At 49.4% G+C, this 16,309-nt stretch overlaps 1 protein-coding gene and 1 long non-coding RNA gene across 4 annotated transcripts in view; one reads left to right on the top strand and one right to left on the bottom strand.

Moving 5' to 3' along the window:
- Positions 1-16,309, top strand: part of PIKFYVE (phosphoinositide kinase, FYVE-type zinc finger containing) — a 1,212,885-nt gene that overhangs the window by 1,002,408 nt on the left and 194,168 nt on the right. The window lies entirely within an intron of this gene.
- LOC138285678 (uncharacterized) lies at positions 6,210-7,197 on the bottom strand. The gene is made up of 3 exons (XR_011201632.1): positions 7,160-7,197; positions 6,501-6,563; positions 6,210-6,325 (listed from the first exon to the last, which is right to left on the bottom strand). It is a non-coding gene; the product is annotated as an uncharacterized lncRNA (long non-coding RNA).

Below are 16,309 nucleotides of genomic sequence, written 5' to 3'. Positions count from 1 at the left end.
CCCGTGTGAAACTTCTGGTGGCTTCTCCCGAGGTGGGGAGACGCAGGACTCTGGAAGTGGGGTTCAGGGAGGGGGAAGCCCGCCCCGGACCCCGGTGCAACCCAAGGGTGTCGTCCCTAGGTTGGGTGGTCAGTCGCCAGGTAGTGATCCTGGGCTGGTGAGAGAGTTGTGCAGGGCTGGTGTACCCAGCACCCTGGCAAGTGTGGATTCAGGTGATACCCCTCCTAGGAGGGGAGGGCGGGATCCTAGACGGAGGGGTAGAGGGAGGAGAGCCTCGCCTCGCGGCCCTGTAGAACCTATTGGTGCGGACCCTAGGTTGGTGGATCAGTGGCAGGGTAGAGCCCCTGAACTGATTGGAAGTGGAGTGGAGACAGGTTGCTTTGCACCTGGGGCTACCGCCCCCCACTCGTTATGGTTTCAGAGACCAGAGGCTCCTAGATGGCCTGGGGCCTGGTTCTGGCCATTGACAGCTAGAGAACCCCCGTGGGTTGGTCTAGGCTGCCTGGGAAGCATTGACAGAGAGATCCAAGTGGAGTCAGGAAGGCATAGAACTGGATCATGCCCCTGCTGTTGTGGGCCTGGTTCCTTGTTCTATCGCCCCAATCAGGGAAGTACATCAAGGTATTGATTGTTCTCCCCTGGCTTTTGGCTGGTAGGGGGTAGTGTTGGACTTTTGGCCTTACGCAGGGTCATCCCCAGTCTTTTTGCCTCCTTCCTCCTGGTTTTTCTGACCTCTCGCTGTTGGCTCTAGGACTCTGAGCAGTTTTTCACTGCTGACCAGTGCTAAAGTGCATGTGCTCTTCCATCTAAAGTTGGTATGATTGGCTTATACCTAATTGGCATATTTAATTTACCTATAAGTCCCTTGTACAGTGGTATCTCTATACCCAGGGCCTGTAAATTAAATACTACTAGTTGGCCTGCAGCGCTGCTTGCGCCACCCACTGAAGTAGACTTTCAAAACCTGTCTCAGGCCTGCTAGCGCAGGGCCTTTGTGCGCAGTTTTCTGCCACAGGGACCTGGCATCGAAACTTACTTGCCAGGCCCAGAACTCCCTTTTTACTACATGTACCCCTAAGATACGCCCTAGCTAGCCCTATGGGCAGGGTGCCATGTATGTAGAAAGGCAGGACATGTGCCATATTGCATGGCCTATCCTGGTAGTGACAAACAGCCTAACTTGGTGTCTCACTGCTGTGAGTGCTGCCTTCTCATAGGATTGTATTAGAAATGCCCTGCCTTATGTGTAAGGGGTATTGTCTGATTTATGAGGGGTAGCGTAGGCGTGTTTGGTATGGTTGTGATGGTGATGATAAACACTGCTTACTGGTGTGGGTGTATTTTTTTATTACTATCACAGAAATGCCACTTCTACAAAGTGTGCATTTATCTGTACTTATGACTCTGGTGTTTTGCAGCTTGACTCCAATCCACGTCTGGGCAGAGTGACAGTTGGGGCTTTGTGCATACTTTTCAGACAGCCTGTAAACAGGGAGGGTGGAGGTGTCACAGAGGTGAATCTGCATACTGAATAGTGTTCCTGGGCTGAGAGAAGGGAGAGGCGGGGCACACCTGCATTTGTAAAGACTGTGCCCTGGCCTCACACAATAGGGTCTTTAACCCCCCACTGATGTTTGGAGCCTGTGCTGAAAGGAGAGAGGGGGCACTCCCAGAACCAGTTGTAACTGGCTGGAACCTCCTCTCCCTACCATTGTAAAACACTAAGAACTGACTATAAGTACAGGGGAATTTTCCCCACAGTTTGAACACTCTTGGAAATTGAACCTGGACACAAGATGCTGCTGAATGGACTCACCAGGAAACCGCCTTGGACTGCTGCTGCTGTGCTAACCTGGGACCTGCCTGGTCAGTAGGAGGAACTGCCATCATCTGCACCCCTTGTGCTGGCCTGTAGCTGGACCCACCAGCCTTGTGCTCCTTCCTGCTTCATTGTTCCCAGGGGCAGGGTGCCGTGGCCCCTGACCACTGTAACTTTGCCCTGCACGAGGAGTGCTGCCTTGATATCCCCTTTGAGCTGAGAGAGCGCTCTTCTGTGCCCTCAGGCACTTCGAGGCACCTGTTTCATGCTGGAATCACCGCCGCAACCCGGGCTATAAGTATGGCCTTAGCGCTTTGATAAGCGCTTCCTGGATGGCCCCCAGTAATCACGGTCCCCAGAGGGGCCCATCAATGGTCTAGAGGAGGTGCGTGCCGCCCTCTTCTCCTCAAAAGGATGTCAGAGGCCCCCATTGTGCGCCAAGGACCGCCGGGGGCCCCATTGTTCATCTTCTAGGCACTGGAGGTGCCTTCATCAAGCCAGGTACTGTTAAAGGAACAATATATAGAACGGAAGTTCTTACTAGAGACTTTGTCTGATTTATATGTTGCCTACCTGTTTTTGATGGTGTTTCATAGACATATGCAAATGTTCCTTTTAGGGCATGACTTGCTAATATGTTTCCATGACTTGCCATATTTTTTCTAATGTTCCTACTATGGGCGTTTTATGATATTCTTATGACAAGTGTTCTAATGTGATAACGTGTTTCCTGACTACTGCTTATGTTGCAGAATACTGAGTAACCTTTGTGTTAAGTGTGACTACTGCTAATTTCAATCAATCAATCAACAATTTATATAGCGCGCTACTCACCCGCAAGGGTCTCAAGGCGCTGGATAGGGGCGGGTGGGGGTCCATTACTGCTCGAAAAGCCAGGTCTTGAGTTGCTTCCTGAAGGAGAGATGGTCCTGGGTCTGCCGTAGGTGGATGGGGAGGGAGTTCCATGTCTTAGCCGCCAGGTAGGAGAAGGATCTTCCTCCGGCGGTGGTTCTGCAAATGCGTGGTACGGCGGCGAGGGCAAGGCTGGTCGATCGCAGCTGGCGGGTGGGCGTGTAGAAGGTGAGGCGCTTGTTGAGGTACTTGGGGCCCAGGTCGTGGAGAGCCTTGTGTGCGTGGGTGAGGAGTCTGAACGTGATTCTCTTGTTGACGGGGAGCCAGTGCAGGTCTCTCAGGTGGGCGGAGATGTGGGCGTGGCGGGGGATGTCCAAGACGAGTCGTGCGGAGGCGTTCTGTATGTGCTGGAGTCCTTTCTGAAGCTTGGCTGTGGTTCCTGCGTAGAGGGCGTTCCCGTAGTCCAGTCGGCTGGTGACGAGTATTTGGAGAGTAACTAATGTGTAACGTTCTGACAACTGCTAAGGTAGCAGGATAGTACTGATATGTGATGTTTGGTCTGATAATTGCGTTGTGTACAACACAGTATATTTTCAAATAATCTGGTGTTGTGTTTCCTTTGAGGTGGGGATATTGCGTTACGTGTGTGTGTGTTGTGCAAACGCTTTACACATTGCCTCCGGGTTAAGCCTCGTGCCAAGCTACCAAGGGGTTGAGCAGGGGTTATCTTGGACATGTAACTCCCTTGCCCTGACTAGAGTGTGTAAGTTCTGCCTGGCTGAGGTGCATACCCTAGCCAACCAGAAACCCCATTTCTAATAACACCAAAATAAGTTAAGTAATTAGACATAGGATACTGCAAAGAATAGGAAATGCTATAGAATGCAATGGGAGAAAATAGGTCTTGGTGCAACACAAACCATGTACTAAGAAAGTGGAATGCGAACCACGAATTCCCCCGTAGACAAGTGTAGTGTGTGCAGAATCGCTGGGAGAATAAGAATTATGTAAAGGTAAGTACATTTCCCCACCCCTGAGCCCAGAAAAGCAGGAGTAAAGTACTGCAGGTTTCCTTAGGAGACACTACACCCCCATGATTGGAATTATTGCAAGAACCAACCAAGTCTGCAAACAACAAACAGTGGATTCCTGGACCTGAAGACCTGCAAAGAAAGGAGACCAAGTCCAGAAGTCGAAAGAAGTTCCAGGAAGGACAGGAGCCCCTGCCAACCAAGAAGAGGGTGCAAAAGAAGAGTCCCTGGTTGGACGAAGACTGCAGGAATGCACCCTAGGAAGATGCCAGCTGGTTCCTGCATGATGCAAAGGATGTCCCTCGTCGTGAAGTTGGATGCAGGCGAGTTTCGGCGCTCGATTCCTCCAACAAGTCTTGGCTCCTGCAAAGTCGCGTTTTGTGTCAACTAGGCGCTATCTGGACTCAGGAGGAACCTGGGGGCCTAAACTCTGTGAGGAGGAAGAGTGGGCTCTCAGCACTTCAGAGAGCCCTCAGAGCACCAGATAGCCCCCACGGGAGTCCAGGACACTGGGACAAAGGAGGTGCAAAAAATGGTTGGTGCAGCACTACAAAGGAAGGTCCCACGCCGCTGGAGAATAACCCAGCGAGTTGAGCGTCGCAGGATAGAGTGCTGGGGAACTGGGCCAGGCTGTGCATGAAGGAATTTTGCAAATAGTGCACAGAGGCCTCAGGAGGTGAAGACGACGCAGTGCACAGGGGTACTGTCGTTCTGGGGGAAGGCAAGGTCTTACCTCCTCCAAATTGGGACAGCAGGACCTCAGGATAGTCTGTGTCGATGAAGTCCACCTTCTGTGTTCCAAGGAGCATGCTCATCGCCAGGAGAGGAGTCCAAGAGAACCGGTCGTCGACTTAGAAGGTACCTGCGTGAGCAGGGGAGTGACTGTCACCCCAAGGGAGATTTCTTAGGTCCTTCTGGTGCAGGGTGAAGATAGGGAGTCCTCAGAGTGTGCACACTGTGGAAACTGTTGCAGTTGCTGGCTAAAGTTGCAGAAGACAGGTATCCCTTGTGGATACTTTTTTGCTGTTACAGCGGATCCTGGCGCAGGCTGCGGTTGATCCGAGATCAGAGGATGAAGTAGTAGTTGCAGAGGATTCCTGCTGGAAACTTGCAAGTAGAATCTGAAGGGAACCCACAAGAGAGACCCTTAATAGCCCTGCGAGTGGGATTGGCTACCTTATCAGGTAAGGACCTGTCAGGAGGGGGCTCTGACGTCACCTGCTGGCACTGGCCACTCAGAGCCCTCCAGCGGGCCCCCACACCTTGCAAAGCAAGATGGCTGAAGTCTGGGACGCACTGGAGGAGCTCTGTAACACCTATTTCCAAAGGGAGAAGGTGTAACACCCTGCTCCCAAAGGAAATGCTTTGTTTTGCCTTCTTGGGACTGAGCTGCTCAGACCCCAGGAGGGCAGAACCCTGTCTGAGGTGGCAGCAGCTGTAGCTGCAGTGCAAGCCTCAGAGAGCCGGTTTGGCAGTACTGGGGGTCCATAGTGGAGTTCCCAGGATGCATGGAATTAGCTCCCCAAACCCAGATTTGGAATGTGGGGGGGGAAATTCCATGATCTTAGACACCTTACATGACCAAATTCGGAGTTACCATTGTGAAGCTACATATAGGTATTGACCTATATGTAGGGCACGCGTGTAATGGCATCCCCGCACTCACAAAGGGTCGGGAAATGGCCCTGAATTATGTGTGGGCACCTTTGCTATTGCTATATCATTTGGTGCCCTCTTTGCATAATCCGGTTTGCACCAGTCGAGGGACCCCCCCAGCCCCTGTTCTTGCATGAAACCCCACAAAGGAAAGGGGATTGACCACTCCCTTGCCCATCACCACCCCAGGGGTGGTGCCCAGAGTTCCTGCAGTTGGCCACTTTATTCTGCCATCTTGGAAACAAGATGGGCCGAGGCCTGTGGGAGGATCTGGTTGTTCAGGACATGTAACTGATGTCAATGAACCCCCTCTGATAGGTGGTCACCCTGCAGAGTGCTAATATGATAAGGTACACTGTTCCGAAATTGGAAGGAAAGGAAAAAGAGAAAAAAAGTCCTGTTAATCAGGAGCAATGGTCCTCACACACCGTATTCGGTGTCATGCTTCATCATTGGACAGCTCCTCGTCAGACCGGCGCTGCAATGTCTGACGGGCACCCCCCGAGGGGGGGCTCTTTGCCGGAGATCTTTTTGAATATACTCGATGATGCCGCGGAGCCAAATATGGGTCTGAGAGAGGAGAAAATGTACAGAAAGAGAATAATAAAATTGGCTCAGATCCCTCACCTAATAGTTTATTATTTGCTGTTGGGAAGTGGTCAAGATTAAAAAGAAATCAAGGGAGTGAAACTAGAGGCAATGCTTGAACACTCACACAAGATCAATCAAAATAATTAAGGAGGACGGAGAAGGTCCGACTCTCCTTAATATGTGGTCGACATGTTTTGCGTCGTTATTGGTCCAACAGGATCCCGTGACGCTTCTTCAGGACCTAATTAATCATAGATTTTCTCCACAAGAAAAAAACAAAATACTTATACTTCTGTTGACTAACGCTCACAGTCAGAACGTCATCAGTCGCTTGACAGGACTAAAACGGTCTGGGTTTCCTTTCCTATCAGTCGCCCTAAGTATGGGAAACAAAAAGGGGCTAAAATTAGCTCAGTATATCATCGCTTCACCAATATTCAAGGGCGACGAGTATAGGTTAATGAGGAAAAAGGGGAGTGACAAACTAGTGCAACACTCAGTGATCAAGTGATTGTAGGCACACCATGCTGGTAACATATAAAGTGGTTTACCATCTCAATTAGAGAATAGGCTTCATGGGATATCGCTGGCCCATCACCCGGTACACAGTAAATCTGGTGGTAAGAGAACATATGCCAAAGAAGGGGGGCATCGTATTGGGGTAATACAGTCATCATACAAGTCCAAGGCACAAATGGCTGAGGATGAGCCGATCAGATTAGAGGAAATGAGGGATTGACAGTAAAAGTGGAATTCAAAAATTGTATTTATATATGACTCACTTCAAATCTTATACACATACATCATAAAAGCAACAGGAGAGAAATCAATCATCAATTCTGTAGAAATGTTCATAAGTATCCCTAATATCACATATAGGGTAGGGCATGTAGCCAGTTTTAACCAGTGAAGAAATACTTCATTATAAAACAACATAAGAGACGTTCCTAAAGGTCAAAGGAAGGGTGGCACATGAGGGGGATAAAGATGGGAGGGTATATCGTGACCCAAAAGTAATCATACCCTTATGTAACACACCGTAGTCAGTTAAAGAAGAAACAAAGAATTGGGCTGAAGGAGTACAGTCTGTTAATCCACGGCCGTATCATTAAATGCAGGACACGAGGTGCCCCGACCTGAATGCATCGTAGCGTTCAAAAAAGTGCTGTGGTAAAGTTTCTATAAAGGAAGTGGGGAGATGGACACTTACTTGCGAGGTCACCGGTTTATGCAGCAGCACCTACCCTGCAGAGTGACCAAGCCCCTGTTAGGGCTATTCAGGGACTCCCTTGGTGGTGGGTCCCTAGATTTGTTGTGCAAGACTCCACCAGGACTTTTCTACAGCAACCTCTTCTGCTTCTGGTCACCGGAACCGCTGCTGGACTTGATAGGAACCAAACAAGTCTGCAACTCCCGAGACGACCTCGCCTTGCAACATTGTTTCTCTGGCTCCTTCCAGGAATTGCAACATTTCCACATTTGTGCATCCTCTTGGGTCGGCAAGACTTCAGCTGCACAAAAAAACAAGAAGGAATCTCCCTTGGAGTGAAGGAGACTCTCCCCTGCATCCACAGGCACCAAAGGCAAAGACGTATGGCTGCTGGGATCTGCTCTTCACAGGAACTGCGTGGAGCCTCTAACACAGGTGGTGGTTCTGAGTGGTCCTCTTGGTCCTCTCTGCCTTCTGTCCAACTTGGGAGATGGTGAGCCCTTGCCTCTCCTTGCTAGACAGAATCCCGGTGCACTGCGACTCTTGCAGCAACCAAGGCTTGTTGACTCCTGCTCCGAGGGAGCTTCAGGCTTCAAGTAGCCCCGGCCACCAGCACTTTATCCTTGCAAGGACAGTCTCTCCTCTGCTTCTTCAGCGACGTGGGACCCCTCTCCAGGTGTGCTGACTGGGACTCACTGCAACTTAATGGGCCTTCTGCCAGTGGGTTGCCTGTGGGGGGGGTTATGACTGCTTCTGCTGGCTCTCCCGACTGCTGAGGGTCAGCCTGAACTCCCCTACAAAGTTTGAGTTCCCTAGACCTTGATGGTCCTCTTCAGATCTGCAAATTCTCTTCTGCTCAGATGTGCACTTGCTAAGGCTTGTTAGTGGTCCTTCTGACTACTGACCTGTCGGCGACTGGCGTGGCACATCTGCTGCATGATCGCTCTGTGGCTCATGGGTTCCACAACCGATCTTCATCTGCCATCGTCGACCCGGATCTTCATCCACAGAAGGTTGGGCAGTGTCTCCTACCCCACCTGGACACTCCTGCGTGGACTGAACTCTGTCCCCTTCTTTTGCAGGTCCTCTTCATCTGGAATCCACCGTTGGGTTCCACTGGGCTGGTCAGTTTCTTGCAAACTTCCTTTTCTAAGTCCCCTTGTTAGTCTTTGGTGAGACCCGGTAACTTACCTCTGCACTCCTGGTCGCTGGGGGTCATCTAGGTACTCACCTTTTGGGGGTCTCGAGTTTTCCCAGCTCCCTTCTAACTATTCCACAGCCTCGGGTGGGGGACCTCACTTTGCATTCCACTATTTTAGTATAGGGTTTACCCCCGTTATAGGGCCCTAACTATTTTTTGCTATTTCTTGCCATTGCTTGTTGTTTTTCTAGGCTATTTCCTAATATTTACCGTTATATAAAGTGTGTACTTACCTCCAGTTGGGGGAAATGCCTATAAGTGATATAGTTCAGTGTTACTTTAATAAAGTACCTTTATTTTTGCAACACTGTGTGGTTTCTTTCATGTGAGATAAGTTACTGTGTGACTACTGTGGTATTGCAAGTGCTTTACAGTCCTCCTAGATAAGTCTTGGCTGCTCACCACAGCTACCATGTGAGAGCACTGGCTTCCTAGACACTGTTTCACTAACGGGGGTGTCTGAACCTGGACCAAGGTGCAAACACCTTAGGTGTCCACCACACACCATGCCAGCATCCTACATAGGCTACTAGTGTTAGGATTATGCCCACTTCCCAGTGGAAGTGGTCATAAGAAGGATGTTGTCACCCTAAAGGTGGTCAGCCCATTGGCTACCAACTGGCAGTCCCTGTAACACCCCTAAATTAAGTATTTAGGTGGCACCTCTAACCCCTAGAACTCAGATTTCGACAACCTAAGAGGCCCGGACAGAGAGGATTTGCACCCGTAGAAAAAGAAAAGAAGCAGAAGGTGATATGGAACCAGCCCCTCTGGCCTGCCTGCTGACCTTGAAGGATCCTGTACAAGAAACCAACTCATCTAGCCTTCAATAAAGACTCAAGTCTACCATGGGCACCGGACTTGCCCTAGAACAAGAAACTCCAAAGAAAAGACTGCAGTTGCTGGACCCTGGAAAGCTGACACCAGAAGTGACCACTGCACCTGACGTTCACGACCTGGGGTGAAGCCAACCGATGGTGCCAACAAAGGTCCCCGGCTGAGGTGGATCATCGGTGCCAACGACATCCACTGGCTCCTAGGACATCAAATGCACCCTGGGTCCACCCCAGGTGGACTCCTCCAGGAAGCCTGCAACCTCAACATGGGACCTCCTGACTGCGAGTGCTCCCAGACGTGAAAACCGGATACCTAAAGACACACCTGCATCCGTTTCCCCTGGGCACAGGAGAAGAGGACCAAAGGTGCACCTACTTCCCCGAGCACCCCAAGTCTACTACCTACCTGTTTGTTGTCCCTGACTGGCTTCGTAGCCAGAGCCTGCAGCCTGCTTTCACAAGGACCAAACTCCGATAGGAAACTATTGGGTACCCAACGCCTTACTACACCTCTGCACCTGGCTGCCCCAGTGCTGCCTGGTGTGATCTGTTGGTGTGGTTCTAATCAGTGCCCAATACTTACCTTTACTCCCTGAGATTGGCTATGTAAGTCGTTAACCCTGTGTTTGCTGAACATTGTTTTCATCCATAGGATAACATTGGGAGAACTCTGAACATTGCACTATTTTTTAAACTGCAAAGTATTTATGCTTAAAAGTCTACTTACCTGAGTACAAAGATCTAGAGTTTGAAACATATATAAAAATAATTATTTTTCTAAATTGGTCTCTGACTTTTTCATCGTGGGCCTCATTTATTGCCTCTGTGAGTTCAACAAATGCTTAGCACTACCCTCTGATAAGCCTAACTGCTCACCCACACTACCACAAAATAGAACATTAGTCCTATCTACTTTTGCCCCTGCAATACCAATTTGGGATCCACTGTACTCTGCACACTGTACTTCATTTATAGTGCACTATATAGAGAGCCAGCTACCTACAGGTGGGTTCACCCCAGACTGTGGTCTTCCACCTCCAGACTTCTGCGGACCATCTGCACTCGCTTGGATTCACTATGAATGCATTGAAGTTGCATTTGACTCGCTTCTAGTCTCTCCCTTTCATTGGAGCTGTTCTGGACACAATGGCATTTCAGACATAACCTCCTGAATGGCGATTCCAGGATATTCGGTCTACGATACTGATGTTTCAGTCTCTAGCTCGGTTTCGGTGAGACTGACTCTGAGGCTGCTGGGCCTCGTGACATCCTGCTAGTGACACATTCCCTCTGGCATTTCCGGGCTCTTAGCATCAGGGAATCTCTCCGACTTGGTCTAGATCTCAGAGGGAATGTCACAAGATCTGCAGTGGTGACTAACGAACCACAATTGGCCCCAACCAGATCTGACAGTAGAGACAGATGTGTCACTCTTTGGATCGGGCGGCCACCTGGGAGAGGTTTAGAATAGGGGACTCTGGTCTCTGGCAGAACCCGGACTCCACTTCAATTTGCTGGCACTCTGACTGATCCGACTGCCATTAAAAGCCTTTTTACCCTCCATGAATGGTGTAGGTGTTCACGTACAACACCACCGCCGTGTGGTAGTGCAACAAACAGGACAGGGTGGGGTCCTGGACATTTTGTCAGGAGACCCTGTGCCTTTTGACCTGGCTGGAACAGAAGGGCATATCCCTAGTTGTTCAACACCTGGCTAGCACTCTGAACACCGGGACAGACACACTCAGACATTGATGCCTAGCGAATCATGAATAGCGTCCACACCCGAAGGTGGCGCAAGGTCTCTTTCAGCAGCGGGAAGAGCATTGGTTAGAACTGTTGTAGGAGGCTGGCCTGGCTTATAGTGGGTACCTGATGGTACTTACACCTTGTGCCAGGTCCAGTTATCCCTTATTAGTAGATTAGTAGTGTTCTAGCAGCTTAGGCTGATAGAGGTAGCTATAGCAGAGCAGCTTAGGCTGAACTAGGAGACATGCAAAGCTCCTACTGTACCACTTATATCACTTAGCACTATATCATAAGAAACACAATACTCAAACAAAAAATAAAGGTACTTTATTTTAGTGACAATATGCCAAAATATATCTCAGAGGATATACTCCCCTAGGAGGTAAGTAATATACACAAAATATACACACAAACCAAAATCAGGTAAGTAAACAGTTAGAAAAGTAGTGCAAACACTGTAGAACACAATAGAATGCAGTAGGAGACAACAGGCCTAGGGGCAACACAAACCATATATTCCAAAAGAGGGATGCGAACCACGAATGGACCCCAGGCCTAGTGTAGTGTGTAGAGGGTCACTGGGAGTGTAAGAAAACACTAAGGGTGTCCAAGATTCCCCAACCCAAGAACCTGAAAAGTAGGAGTAAAGTGATACTACTACCCAGAAAGACAGTAAAGTCGAGATAGGGGATTCTGCAAAGACAACAACTGACCGCAGAGCACTGAAGACGGATTCCTGGACCTGCAAAGGAAGGGGACCAAGTCCAAGAGTCACGCAAGTGTCCAGGGGGCAGGAGCCCACTAAACCCCAGATGAAGGTGCAAAAGGGCTGCCTCCGGGTGGAAGAAGCCAAAGATTCTGCAACAATAGAAGGTGCCAGGAACTTCTCCTTTGGTCAGAAGATGTCCCACGGCATGCTGGAGGATGCAGAGTTGTTACCACGCAGAAAGACCGCAAACAAGCCTTGCTTGCTGCAAGAGTTGCCGATGAAGGTTTTAGGTACTGCCAGGGCCCGGGAAGGACCAGGAGGTCGCCCCTTGGAGGAGGAGACAGAGGGGGCGCTCAGGAACAAAGAGAGCCCACGCAGAAGCAGGCAGCACCCGCAGATGTATCTGAACAGGCATTCAGAAGATCTGAGCATGGCGGTCGTCTCAGCAACTCGTCAGGAGAGGGGACCCATGCAGTCGGTTGTCGTTGCAGAGAAGTGTCTGCTGAAGCAGGGGAGTGAGTTCTTCACTCCAAGGGAGATTCCTTCGTGCTTCTGGTCCAGGGTGAAGACAAGCTGTCTGTCCTCTGAGGATGCTCGCCCAGAAACAGTTGCAGTTGCTGATAGGAGCTGAAGATACAGTGTTGCAGAAGTCATCTTTGCTTCTTTGTTGCAGTTTGTAGAGTTCCTGGAGGGTCCAGATGCAGATTCTTTGCTGAGAAGGTGAAGTAAAGGATGCAGAGGATTCCTGTTGGAGTCTTGCAATCCGAATCTGAAGAACCACCCAAGAGAGAGACCCTAAATAGCCCTGAAAGGGGGATTGGTCAGCTAAACAGGTAAGCACATATCGGGGGAGCGCTCTAACGTCACCTGCTGGCACTGGCCACTCAGGTGCTCCCATAGTTGCCTGTCAACTTGGAATCCAAGATTGCAAAACCCAGTGACCCTCTGGAGGAGCTTTGAGCACCACCCCTGGTGTGTTGATGGACAGGGGAGTGGCCACTCCCCTTTCCTTTGTCCAGTTTCACGCCAGAGCAGGGACTGGGGGTCCCTGAACTGGTGTAGACTAGATTATGCAAAAAATGCACCAAATGTGCCCTCCAAACCATTTCCAGTGGCCTGGGGAGGCTACCCCTCCCAAGCCTATAACACCTATTTCCAGAGGGAGAGGGTGTAACACCCCTCTCTCAAAGGAAAACATTTGTTTTGCCTTTCTGGGATTGAGCTTTTCAAGCAGCAGGAGGGCAGAAGTCTGTCTGTGAGGTGGCAGCTGGGGCTGCCTGGAAAACCTCAGAAGGCTGCATGGCAGTACTGGGGGCCCTCTAAGGAGCCCCCAGAGTGCATGGGATCATACAATCAATGCTTGCAAAAGCATGTGGGTATGATTCCTACATGTTTGATACCAAACACGCCTATGTTCGGAGTTACCACTATGTGGCTAGACATAGGTCGTGACCTATGTCCAGTACACGTGTAAAATGGCGTCCCCGCAAGGGATGACCTCACACACAGGTACTTTGCGCCCAGCCTTCAGGGTTGTAAGGGCTGACATATAGGTGACTTATAAGTGACCTGGTGTAGTGAAAATGGCTGTGAAAGGGTGCATGCACCATTTCACGCAGGCTGCAATGGCAGTCCTGTAGAAGCCTTTGCATGGGCTCCCTATGGGTGGCAAAAGTAATGCTGCAGCCCATAGGTATTCCCTGGAACACCAGTGCCCTGGGTACCTAAGTACCATATACTAGGGACTTAAAAGGGGGCATCAGTATGCCAATTTGGGATGGAATATTGGGTTAACAGTATGTAGTGACATATTTGAGAGGAAAGAGAGCATAAGCACTGGGCTCCTCGTTAGCAGGACTCCATTGACACAGTCAAACACACTGAGATCAGGCACAAATTGGGGTAACATGCCAAAAAGAGGGTTCTTTCCTGCACAACTCCCTCCCCGTCCCCCAAACGAGGGACAGTAAGGCTAACCTTGCTCAGATGAGTCTTCACTGTCTAAGTGGAAATATCTGGAGGGTCCATCTTCATTGGAGTGGTTACTCCCAGGTCTATGTTCTACTGTAAAGTCTATCCCCTGTAGTGAAATAGACCACCTCAACACTTTAGGGTTTTCACCTTTCATTTGTTTTAACCATAAGAAAGAGAGGTTTGCGGTCTGTCTGAACTATGAAGTGAGTCTCAAATAAGTAGGGTCTTAGCTTCTTCAGGGCCCAGACCACAGCAAAGATCTCCCTCTCTATGGCTGACCAAAGCTTTTTTCTAGGGATCAACCTTCTAGTAAGAAAAGCAACAGGTTGATCTTGGCCCTCTGAATTCAGTTGTGATAGCACTGCCCCAACCCCTACCTCTGAAGCATCTGTCTGGACAATAGATTTCTTGGAGTTGTTTAGGCTCTTTAGGACAGGTGCAGTACACATAGCCTGCTTAAGCTCCCGAAAAGAGTTTCTGACAGCTGGCTGTCCATAATACCTTCTTGGGCATTTTTTGGGGAAGTGAGTTAATTAAGATGGGCAACAATGCAGCCATAATTCTTAATAAACCTCCTGTAGTACCCAGTGAGACCAAGAAAGGCTCTGACCTGGGTCTGAGTAGTAGGGGGAGACCAGTCCAAAATAGTCTCGATCTTCCCCCACAGTGGTTCAATTTGTTCTCCATCAACTAGGTGTACCAGATAAACCACCTTCCCATGCCCTATCTGGCACTTTGAAGCCTTGATAGTAAAGCCTGCTTTTGCAGTGCCTCCAAAACTTTCCATCGGTGGATCAGGTAGTCATTTGTGGTGGAGCTGAATACAGCAATATCATCTTGATATGCTGCACTGAAAGCTTCCAGACCTTGGAGGATTGTATTCACCAGCCTCTTGAAAGTGGCAGGTGCATTCTTTAATCCAAAGGGCATAACTGTAAATTGGTAATACCCTCCAATGGTAGAGAATACGGTTTTAGGTTTTGCATCTTCTGATAGCTTGATCTGCCAATACCCTGCAGTCAAGTCAAACGTGCTTAGATACTTTGCAGATGCCAGTGTATCTATCCGCTCATCTGAACTGGGTACAGGGTGCGCATCAGTCTCTGTAACTGTATTGAGCCCTCTATAATCTACACCAAACCTTATCTCCCTTTTCCCATTTTGAGAATAAGGTTTTGGTACTAGCACTACAGGCCTGGCCCAAGGACTATCTGAATTCTCAGTGACTCTGAAGTCCAACATTTTCTGAACTTCTAATTTAATGCAGTCCCTGACATGGTCAGGCTGTCTATAAATATTACTTTTGACAGGTAAACTGTCTCCAGTATCTATGGTGTGTTCACACCAAGTCGTCTGACCAGGTGTCTGAGGAAAAAAGCTCAGAACACTGGCCTAGGAGGTTCCCGCAGTCGTCCTTTTGCTCTTCTGTATGGCAGTCTGCAAAGACACCTCCTTCCACTGAGCCATCAGCTGCAGTGTTGGCCATGAGTAGGGTTAAGTCTTCCCTATCATAGTAGGGTTTCAGGCGGTCCACACAAAGTACTCTTAGAGGACTTCTGGGAGTGCCTAGATTCACTAAATAAGTGACTTTACCCTTTTTCTCCACTATCAGATGTTGGCCAATCAATTTGTCCTGGAGTGCTCTTGGTGCCACAGGCACCAGTACCCACACTTCCTGTCCTGGGTGATACTCTGTCAGGACAGCCTTCTGGTCATGCCATCGTTTTTACAACTCTTGGCTTGCCTGAAGGTTTTTAGTGGTCTTTTTTTATATACTCAACCATTTTTGCTCTTAGGCCAGGTACATAGTCCACAATGTCTTGTTTGGGGGGGGGGCTTTAGGGGTTGCTCCCTCCCCTCTTTCACAAGTGCAAGTGGACCCCTAACAGGGTGACCAAAAAGGAGTTCAAAATGGCTGTAGCCTACTCCCTTCGGGGATACCTCCCTGTAGGCAAAAAGGAGGCATGGCAGTAGGACATCCCATCTCCTTCTGAGCTTTTCTGATAGTCCCATGATCATACCTTTGAGAGTTTTATTAAACCCCTCAACCAATCCATTTGTCTGAAGGTGGTAAGGTGTGATGAATTTGTATGTTACACCACATTCTTTCCACATTGCCTTTAAGTATGCAGACATGAAGTTACTACCTCTGTCTGATACTTCCTCTTTAGGGAAGCCCACCCTGGAAAAGATTCCCAAGAGGGCCTTTGCCACTGCAAGTGCTGTAGTGGTCTTTAGAGGGATGGCTTCTGGATAGCTAGTTGCATGGTCCACTACAACCAAGATAAATCTATTGCCAGAAGCAGTAGGAGGGTCAAGGGATCAAGGAGTTTAACTGTGTCAACCCCTACCCTTTCAAAGGGCACCCTAACCACAAGCAGTGAGATCAAGGGAGCCTTTGGGGTGCCACCATTCTTACCACTGGCTTGGCAAGTGACCCGAGCAATGAAACCCTTTTGTGTCCTCTGACATATGAGGCCAGTCAAAGGGAGGGACCAGTCTGTCGAAGGTCCTGCTTTGCCGCAAAAGTCCAGCAAGGGTAATGTCATGTGCCAGTGTTAGGAGGAATTCCCTATACTGCAAGGTAATGACCAGTCTCCTGGTAGCATCAGGTTTTTGGTCCCTTCCCTCCGGATAAAGGAGATTGTTCTCCCAAAACACCTTGTGAGAGTCACTGACAT

Source organism: Pleurodeles waltl, chromosome 3_1 (genome assembly GCF_031143425.1).
Source record: "Pleurodeles waltl isolate 20211129_DDA chromosome 3_1, aPleWal1.hap1.20221129, whole genome shotgun sequence".
In the NCBI taxonomy this organism is placed as follows: domain Eukaryota; kingdom Metazoa; phylum Chordata; class Amphibia; order Caudata; family Salamandridae; genus Pleurodeles; species Pleurodeles waltl.
The sequence above is the reverse complement of the archived record's forward strand: the minus strand, read 5'-3'. Positions and strand labels throughout refer to the sequence as shown.